Consider the following 10,223-nt stretch of genomic DNA (forward strand, 5'->3'; position numbering starts at 1 on the left):
GCGACTCCGAAAACCCCCGAGTAACGAGTTTCATGCGATTCCGATGAATTTTTCGAAAATGTGTTAGCCGTTTTGGATCTGCCATTTTGAAATTTTGAAAACTGACATCAGATTCGTGATCAGCGACCCCAAAAACCTCCGAATAAAGAGTTTCAGACAAATCCGATGAATTTTTCGAAAAAGTGTCCGACATATTGGTTTTTTGAAGTTATCTCAAAATCCTGATCTGGTGGGGTAAAACGGACCTCGAATTCGGATTCAGTGACCCAAAAAACATAAAGTAAGCCTAGTCAAACCCCCAGATCAAAACTTTTTTTTTGTGTGGCTGTGAATGAATCCAGTTAAAGTTAGAAATCTATTGCAAGTGTGGTGAATAGATGAAGAGACAATTTCATCGTTTATCGGTAAGTTATACTCGGTTACTATTAAACCTAACCTCACCTTAAAAAATACAAAATGTATATTAAACATTATTTAACAACAAATTTCAAATCAAAATAATTTTTTGGTTTCAGGTCAAAGAATTTGATTCAGAAACTGCATGTTCCACAGATTTTATTGAAAATGAAACTGGTGCTATGGCCTACGGAAATCTGCTATCGATTATTTTACAAGGCGAAGAAACTGAACAAATCGTATGAGACGGATTAAAGCTTTGTTAATACAACAAATGGTATTGCCGATTGAACAATTTAGTTTTGTTATTTCAACTGTTCTAATAACAATTTTCTTTGTTCATCAAACAATTCTGTTTATTTATCGAACAATCCAAATAGTTTTAATAACAATCCCATTTTAACAATTTTTTTTGTCCCAAAAACAAATAGAATTGCTGGTTCTATATTGACAATCCGGAACACAGAAAAGTTGGTTGTATCATTTTCTATTGCAACGTTTTAATGCACATAAGTTATATCAAAATGAGAGCGTTTTGTAAATCATTTTTACAAATGATACACGAAGCGGTCTTTTTTTTTGATGCAAAAAATTTAGTCAACTTATATTAATCATGGCCGAAATGAATCGACTGAAAAATAAACGATTTATTTTCAGTTATTTTCGTAATAGTGTAATTGCGGAGACTATTTCACTATTTAATTTGAAAATGAAGATAACAGAAAATCAAAGACAATGTGCAATTTGATAATTAAATAGTGACAGCTTATAAACATAACCTAAAATGCATAAAAAAAAAATTTGTCGATAATATCAATATAGCCGAGATTTTTAGAAGGTAGGTGGCAGCACTCATCTTTTTTCTTTCTTTAAATTTTTCTGAATCGATTTATAAAAAGCAAAACTCTTACTTGAAATATTGGTCAAAAAGATGTATTATATGTTATCAAAAAAAGTAATATTGTAATCAATAATATTGGTTAAAATAAGATATTAATTATTTACAACAATATTTGTAATAAAATAATTTATTATTTTTTGCAATATTTTTAATGAAAAAATTAATTTTTTCACAAATATTTTTGATCAAATAATAAATATTTTTCACCAATGTTTCCGTTCAAAATTAATATATTTCACCTTTTCTTTGATAAAAAACACGAAGTAGTATAAGGAGCACCCACTCTATTGGCCGTTTCGGGAAATCCTGCCCTAACTTTCAGGATAAAGTGTAAAGACGTTAGAATAAGTCGATATTAGCAGCCCTAGCGGAAAAGCGAAATATTACAGGCCACGTGGTACATAGATATACATACCCACACAGCACAACATCTTACACCAGGCCTACAGCAGGCTTACATGTAAGGTTTGTAAGGTAACATCGTAAGCCCATAGTAGACTTACAGTAAACCAAAAATGTCCGCCTTACAGTAAGCTTACATGGTAGGGTCGAGGTAAGCTTACATGGTAGGGTCGAGGTAAGCTTACACGGTAAGGTCGAGGTAAGCTTATGAGTAAAGGCTGTGGTAAGGTTATTATTAAGTTGTAAGGTTGAGGTAAGGTTGTGGTAAGCTTACAAGGTAAGGCAAGTTATATTCAAATAATAATATTAATAATAAATAAATATTCAATAAAAAAATTTTTCTTTTGCCTTATTCTATTTTGGGAACCTATCATTTCGCAGAAAGTTTTGAAAACAAATTTGGGAGGAGTAGGATTCGAACCCGGGACCGAAGTATATACCTAACAACCTAACCAACTGAGCTAAACGGGGAACTGACAATGAGAAAAGTAATCTTACTTTTAAAGTGGAACCAAGAAGATAATCAACTCCTTAAAAGCAAGATTACTTTTCTCATTGTCAGTTCCCCGTTTAGCTCAGTTGGTTAGGTTGTTAGGTATATACTTCGGTCCCGGGTTCGAATCCTACTCCTCCCAAATTTATTTTCAAAACTTTCTGCGAAATGATAGGTTCCCAAAATAGAATAAGGCAAAAGAAAAATTTTTTTATTGAATATTTATTTATTATTAATATTATTATTTGAATATAACTTGCCTTACCTTGTAAGCTTACCACAACCTTACCTCAACCTTACAACTTAATAATAACCTTACCACAGCCTTTACTCATAAGCTTACCTCGACCTTACCGTGTAAGCTTACCTCGACCCTACCATGTAAGCTTACCTCGACCCTACCATGTAAGCTTACCTCGACCCTACCATGTAAGCTTACCTCGACCTTACCGTGTAAGCTTACCTCGACCTCACCGTGTAAGCTTACCTCGACCCTACCATGTAAGCTTACCTCGACCCTACCATGTAAGCTTACTGTAAGGCGGACATTTTAGGTTTACTGTAAGTCTACTATGGGCTTACGATGTTACCTTACAAACCTTACATGTAAGCCTGCTGTAGGCCTGGTGTAAGATGTTGTGCTGTGTGGGTATGTACGTATGTGCACGACTGTCAGTTCGTGTTTTCCACGTGTTTTCGTAAGCCGTTTTCTTTGAGAGAAAATAATGTAAAAAAAAATGAGCAGTTGTTTTATAAAAGGGTGTACCTCATCGTGGTATATATATATATACAATACAATTGACATAAAGTATTTATTTTTTTAATACATATGGTAATCAATGAATTTTTGTATAATTTATAACTTATACTACATACACTTTTCTTTAATAAAACGTAATTAGAAATTTTCAAACAGTCTAACTCAAAAATATATTCATATAAATAAACACAAACTTACCACGTTTGCACTACGCTTTCACACTATCCAGATATTAATTAGGATATTAATGTTCTGTATAAATTTAAACTTTTGCGTTATGAGATTGTTTCACGATTGTTTACTATTCGCGAGCAGACGTCAATGAACGCAGCCATATTGAAAACTCTGCAGTATTTCGCTTTTCCGCTAGAGGCGTCATTGTTGACTTATTCAAGCCTCTAACATTTTTTTCTATACTACAATAGGCCATCCCTCTAACAGTAGTATACTACTTATATGAAGTAGTATACTACTTCATGATAAAAAAATTAATTTTTTCACCATTATTTTTTATGAAAAAATTAATTAATTAATTATTAATTTTATCTGTAAAGAGGAGGTAAAATCCTAATTTTTATTAGCAAAAAAATCTCCATTTTTTATTAAGGGTGTGGGACTAAATATTTGTGAAAAAATTCATTTTTTCATTAAAAATATTGCAAAAAATAATGAATTATTTTATTACAAATATTGTTGAAAATAATTAATATCTTATTTAAAACAATATTATTGATTACAATATTACTTTTTTGATAACATAATACATCTTTTTGACCAATATTTCAAGTAAGAGTTTTGCTTTTTATAAAAACGATTCAGAAAAATTTAAAGAAAGAAAAAAGATGAGTGCTGTCACCTACCTTCTAAAAAACTCGGCTATATTGATATTATCGACAAATTTTTTTTCATGCATTTTAGGTTATGTTTATAAGCTGTCACTATTTAATTATCGAATTGCACATTGTCTTTGATTTTCTGTTATCTTCATTTTCAAATTGAATAGTGAAATAGTCTCCGCAATTACTCTATTACGAAAATATCTGAAAATAAATCGTTTATTTTTCAGTCGATTCATTTCGGCCATGATTAACATAAGTTGATTAAATTTTTTGCATCAAAAAATGAGACCGCTTCGTGTATCATTTCTAAAAATGCTTTACAAAACGCTCTCATTTTGATATAACTTATGTGCATCAAAACGTTGCAACGATTTGATGCTATTTTTGGTCTCAATTTGATACTTTCAAGAAAACTGTGAATTGTTGTGTGGACTCAATTTTTAGTAACCACAACAATTCTTTTTTTCCGTGTAGAATCATAATTTTTTATTAATATTTAACCATTTTTTTAAACAATTTAAGTTGAAAAAGGAAGGTCAAAAATGAAAAAAGTCAGCCATTTTTTTTTCATCGAAAATAGTTGACTGTAGTTCCGATGATAACGACGAGCTTACTTTTCAAGAAAATATCAAAAATTTTATTTTTCGATGACCTGAATTGGAGATATCGTGTCCGCCAATCACAAGTAGGGGTATTTTCAGACGGCCATGACACCAAGATAATCATAATAAATGAGGAATAAAATTTTTTTTTAACTGTTTATGAACATTTTTAAAATGGAGTACAATTTATTAGCCACGATGTTAGTAACTTGTTTCGCTATTTCTCCTTTTCTATTCTATGATTTAATTATTTAAATTCAAAAGAAATTGACAAAATAATTTTCCATAAAACTATTACATATTTATTTTACTAAAAATTGTATTTTAAAATATCTAAAAATTTTCCGCGCAATATTGCTACAAATTGTTTTTGAAACTTTTCGACAATTTTACTTAGCATGTTATACGATATGACAGAAATAGCGAGAATTATGGCAATAATTACAAAAAACTTTCAGTGTATATAATAGTCAATTTTCTGTTACCAAAACTTGTCGTCTTTTGTTTCTTTTCGTTAACTTTTTTCGTTATTTGTTTTCAAAATAAAAACTGTTAAAAAAATTTAAGTACCATCTGGAAATATTATTTTTAAAGCTACTACAGATGAAACAAGAGAGGGTTCCCTCTTTGTAGAAGAAGTCTATGTTCATTTCACGAACATTATGCTTCCTCATAGAAAATGGTACTTTCTGTATTTATTACTTTTCCGTCATTTCTTTAAGAGGAGTAGCACCACCTTTATTTTGAGTCCGTCAAAACGTGTTTAAGATATATATCGATAACAAGGAACGGTAACATACATACACACACATACATCCGGACATTTGTTCCTCATGTTGAAGTATATCTATATGTACATCAGTTAAAAATTTGCTAAAATAATTTAATTTTAGAAGTTCGAAAATTGTTATTAATATAAAGCGTTCTATGAGGAAGCAAAATTATTATTTTATTTGATGTTTAAAATCTGTGTTTATAGAGAAATTAATATACGCATATACAGTTGGTAACTGCGCATATAGTTAGTACGAAACCCTAAGAAGTTTAAAAACTACTAAACGTAGACTGCGCGCGCAAGCGCGCGTCTTTTTAAGTTGGTATTTCGTGCTTGACCAGAAATAAGTAAAGAATATTCATATTGCAAATGTCAAAATGTGTTATGATTGAAAATTAGTCAAAAGTCCAATCTTTTGTCGATAATAATTTATTTGACCGGAATTTATGATGTCAACACTCTTAAAAGTCGACATTTTATTAGAATGCTTTTATATGAAATTGGTTTGTCATTTTCTAGAAAGGACATAGAACCATCTTGAAACTTAATGAAACTGTCTAGAAACTTAATGAAGACTTTTAGAATCTTCATAGAACGTTCTAGTAAATTTATAAAAACTTATAGAAATTCCGTAGAATTTTCTAGAAATTTCTTGAAAGTTTTGAGAAACTTTGTGGAACATTATATTCACAATACCTTGTACTATCTTCATGGAATTATCTATATACTTTATGGAACCTTCTAGAAACCTCATAAAACTTTTTAGGGTTTTCATTGGAATTTTCTAGAAACTTCATGGAACTTTCTGTTCATAGAACTTTTCAGAGTTTTCATGAAACTTTCTAAGGCTGCAGTCCCATGGCAGCGTTTTGCGTTGCGTTTTGTCACTAGACCATGAGTGTAAAAGAGATGCAGATATATGTTTGCTATGTTTACACTCAGGGTCTAGTGATAAAACGCAACGCAAAACGCTGCCATGGGACTGCAGCCTAAGAACTTCATGGAACTTTCTAGGAACTTAATGAAACTTCGTAGAAACTTCATGAAGCCTTCTAGAATTTTTGTGGAATTTTCTAGAAACGTCGTGGAATTTAAAAAAAAATTTAATGAAACTTTTTAATGCCTTCATGGAACTTCATAGAAACTTAATGAAACCTTCTAGAATCTTTACAGAACTTTCTAGACAATTCATGGAACTTTTCATTCATGAAACCTTGTAGAGTCTTTATGAAACTTTCTAGAACGTTTTATGAAGCCTTTTAGTAATTTCATAAAACCTTCCACAATGTGCATGGAACTTTATAGTAACTTCATGAAAACTTCTAAAATATTCACGGAAATTTCTAGAAACTTCTTGGAACTTTCTGTTCATAGAACTTTTCAGAGTTTTCATGAAACTTCCTAAAAACTTCATGGAACTTTTCAGAAACTTCGTAAAACCTTCTAGGAACTTAATGGTACTTTCTTGAAATTTCATAGAACTTTATACCTAGAAAGTTCGTAGAAGTTTTGAAGAAACTGAATGAATAACCTTTTAGAATCTTTATGGAACTTTCTATGTATAAACTTCGTAGAACTTTTTGGTAACATAATGGAAAAATCTAGGAAATCTTCATCAAAATTTTTAAAACTTCATGAAAATATCTAGAAAATTCAGGAAAGCATCTAAAAATTTCAAGAAATCTTCTGAAATCTTCATAGATCCTTTTAGAAACTTGATGAAACTTTTTAGAAACCTAAAGAAATATTTAGAAATTATATTTCACCTTTTAGAAACTTTATAGAATTTTCTAAATATTTCATGGAATCTCTTAAGATCTTTGTTTATGAAGTAGAATATTTTCTAAAAAAATATTTACCTAAATATACACATTTTGAAAACCATCAAACCTAAGCAACTTTTCTTTATGAACCAAAAAGTAATAAATAAAAAATTAAAATCACAAACAATTTTTTTTAATTAGAATGTTTTTATTATGGCGTAGAAAAGTAGAACTATAAAAATTTTAATAAAAGAATAAATGTCCGATAAAATATTTCAATTTATTGCAAATATTCATTATGGCAGATTACATCAAAATGAAACATGACAGTTTTAAATAGTTTGTCGAATTGATTAAAGGTCCAAGAAGAAATAATTCGTAAAAACATTCAAAGTTGTCTAAAATATTTTAAATCATTGAAAACATTCTTTAAACCATATTTAATGAAAAAAAATTTTCCAATTTTGAATGCTTTTACGAATTACTTCTTCTTGAACCTTCAATCAATTCGAAAATATATTCAAAACTTTCATGATTCATTTTGATTCAATCTGGCATAAATAATACCTACTCGCAATAATTTTAATTATTTTGAAAACATTTATTCTTTTATTGCAACTTTCAACAGTTATACTTCTATCTTTTATTTATCACTTTTTAGGCCGCCATAATAATAGCATTCCTATTAAAAAAAATTTGTTAAATTTAATTTGTTTAACTGGGGCGCATGAATAAGTTCTAAAATTAATTTGTTAGAATTCCCATTTGTTAGAATTACATTAGATAGAATTTTCTTTTAACCGAATTTTTACTTGACCGAATTATTATTTTACAGAATTTCTGTTCATCCGATTTTCTATTGGCGATTCAAACAGCTACACTAGCGCCACAGTTGAACTAATTTAGGCGTGACTCGCTCTAAAGCAGTCTCTGTTTTGACAGTTTATTTCAAATTATTTAATTATTCTGATATTTTTATTGCGTTTGTAAAATTATTTTTAAGCGTTAAATAAAAAAAAATAATTTAAAACACATGGAGTGCTACAGAGCGAGTCACGCCTAAATTAGTTCAACTGTGGCGCTAGTGTAGCTGTTTGAATCGCCAATATGACAGAATTTTTATATAACCGAACATTCAATTGACAGAACTTCTATTTGATCGCATTTTTATTTCTCACAATTTTCATAATACTCGATTTTTTGTTAAACAGAATAGCTATTTAGACAAATTCATATTAGACAGAATTTTAATATAAAGAATTTACTTTTATCCTGAGTTTCATTTTTTATAATTATTATTTCACAGAATTTTTATTTCATCGTTTTTTCACATTACAGAATTGTTACTTAACCAAATATTCATTTAACAGAATTTCCATTTGATCGAATTTTTATGTGTCAGAATTTTCATTTTTTAGAATGTTCATTAAACAGAATATTCATTTAAATGAATTTTTATTAGGTACAATTTTAATAGAAAGAATTTACTTTTAGCGGAAGTTTCATTTCTTAGAATTATAATTTAGCAGAATTTTAATTTAATCAATTTTTAGCGTTGCAGAACTTTTATTTAGTCGAAATTTTATTTAAAGAATTTCTATTTGATCGAATTTGCATTTGTCCGAATTTTTATTAACTCGAATTTCTATTAAACAGAATATTTATTTAGACGAATGTTTGTAAGACAGAATTTCCATTTCACCGAATTTTTATTTGTTCGAATTCTTATATTTGAACGTATTGTCATTTGAATAAATTCTTAAAACGTCGAATTTGCATTTGACCGAATTTGCAAATGGTTGAATCGTTTTTGCCGGATGCTTATTCGGACATTTGCAAATTCGGTCAAATGCAAATTCGACGTTTTAAGAATTTTTTCAAATTACAATACGTTCAAATATAAGAATTCGAACAAATAAAAATTCGGTGAAATGGAAATTCTGTCTTACAAACATTCGTCTAAATAAATATTCTGTTTAATAGAAATTCGAGTTAATAAAAATTCGGACAAATGCAAATTCGATCAAATAGAAATTCTTTAAATAAAATTTCGACTAAATAAAAGTTCTGCAATGCTAAAAATTGATTAAATTAAAATTCTGCTAAATTATAATTCTAAAAAATGAAACTTCGGATAAAAGTAAATTCTTTATATTAAAATTCTGTCTAATAAGAATTCGTCTAAATGGCTATTCTATTTAACAAAAAATCGAGCATATGAAAATTCGATCAAATATAAGTTCTGTCAGTTGAATGTCGTTGCTTGACAAAGATAACTGACGCACACACCACTTTTATTTCTGTGTGTCGGTAAATCTGTACGCGGTCAGATCGTGTCTGTTTTACGCTCTTGCGAAACGAAGATGACAAATAAGAATTCGACCAATGGAATAGACGCCACGGCGACAATCGACCAATGGGATAGGCGTTACGTTACTCTTTAGAGATTTCTTATTAAGGATTATAAAACTTTCTTATAAATATACATATACTCATTCATTTAAATAAATGTTAATAAAAAATACTTACCAAGTGTAAATGGAAAAATATATATTTTATATTATTTATTCAAAAGACAAAATTGGTATGTCGCACATAATAAAATTCACTTTCACATTAAATAAAAATTGTTCATGTGTCGAAGCACAAAAATAATTATTTTTTGAAATAATCTTTATAAAATGTCAATATTTATTTTTTGACATTTTTATTTCAATAAACAAAGCGATTCTTTAAATTAAATGGACAAATTTTAATGGAAATTAATCACATATTTAAAATAATGTTAATAAATATTTTTAGTCGCAAAATCTTGTACAAAAAATGTACAAGTTCAGCAGCTGAATTTTTATACTAGTTCTGGTCAAGAAAATGTACATGTTCTTGTACTTATATTCTTGTCCAGGTTCATGTACAATTACTACTATACATGAACACGTTCATGTTCTTGTACAAGTATACATTTGTAAAAAAAATTAAACAATATTTGAGATTTTAATAAGTTATAATCATTAAGACTCTTCACTTATTCATGCTAAACATTATTTAGCAGCCTTTAAAGGTTTTAATTTTTACTAAACGATAAGACATAAATGAACATGTACAAGAACATGTTTTAAATCTGCTACAAGAAAATGTACATGGACCTGCACAAGAATATGTACAAAAACATGTACATTTTCTTGTCCAAGATTTTGTGTAATTTCTAATACAAGAACTTGTTTCAAATTGTTCTATCGAAATTGTAATTTTCTTGACCAGAACTGGTATAAGTTCAACTGCTGAACATTTT

Source organism: Leptopilina boulardi, unplaced genomic scaffold (genome assembly GCF_019393585.1).
Source record: "Leptopilina boulardi isolate dan_hultmark-lab unplaced genomic scaffold, ZJU_Lbou_2.1 LbouV2_208, whole genome shotgun sequence".
In the NCBI taxonomy this organism is placed as follows: domain Eukaryota; kingdom Metazoa; phylum Arthropoda; class Insecta; order Hymenoptera; family Figitidae; genus Leptopilina; species Leptopilina boulardi.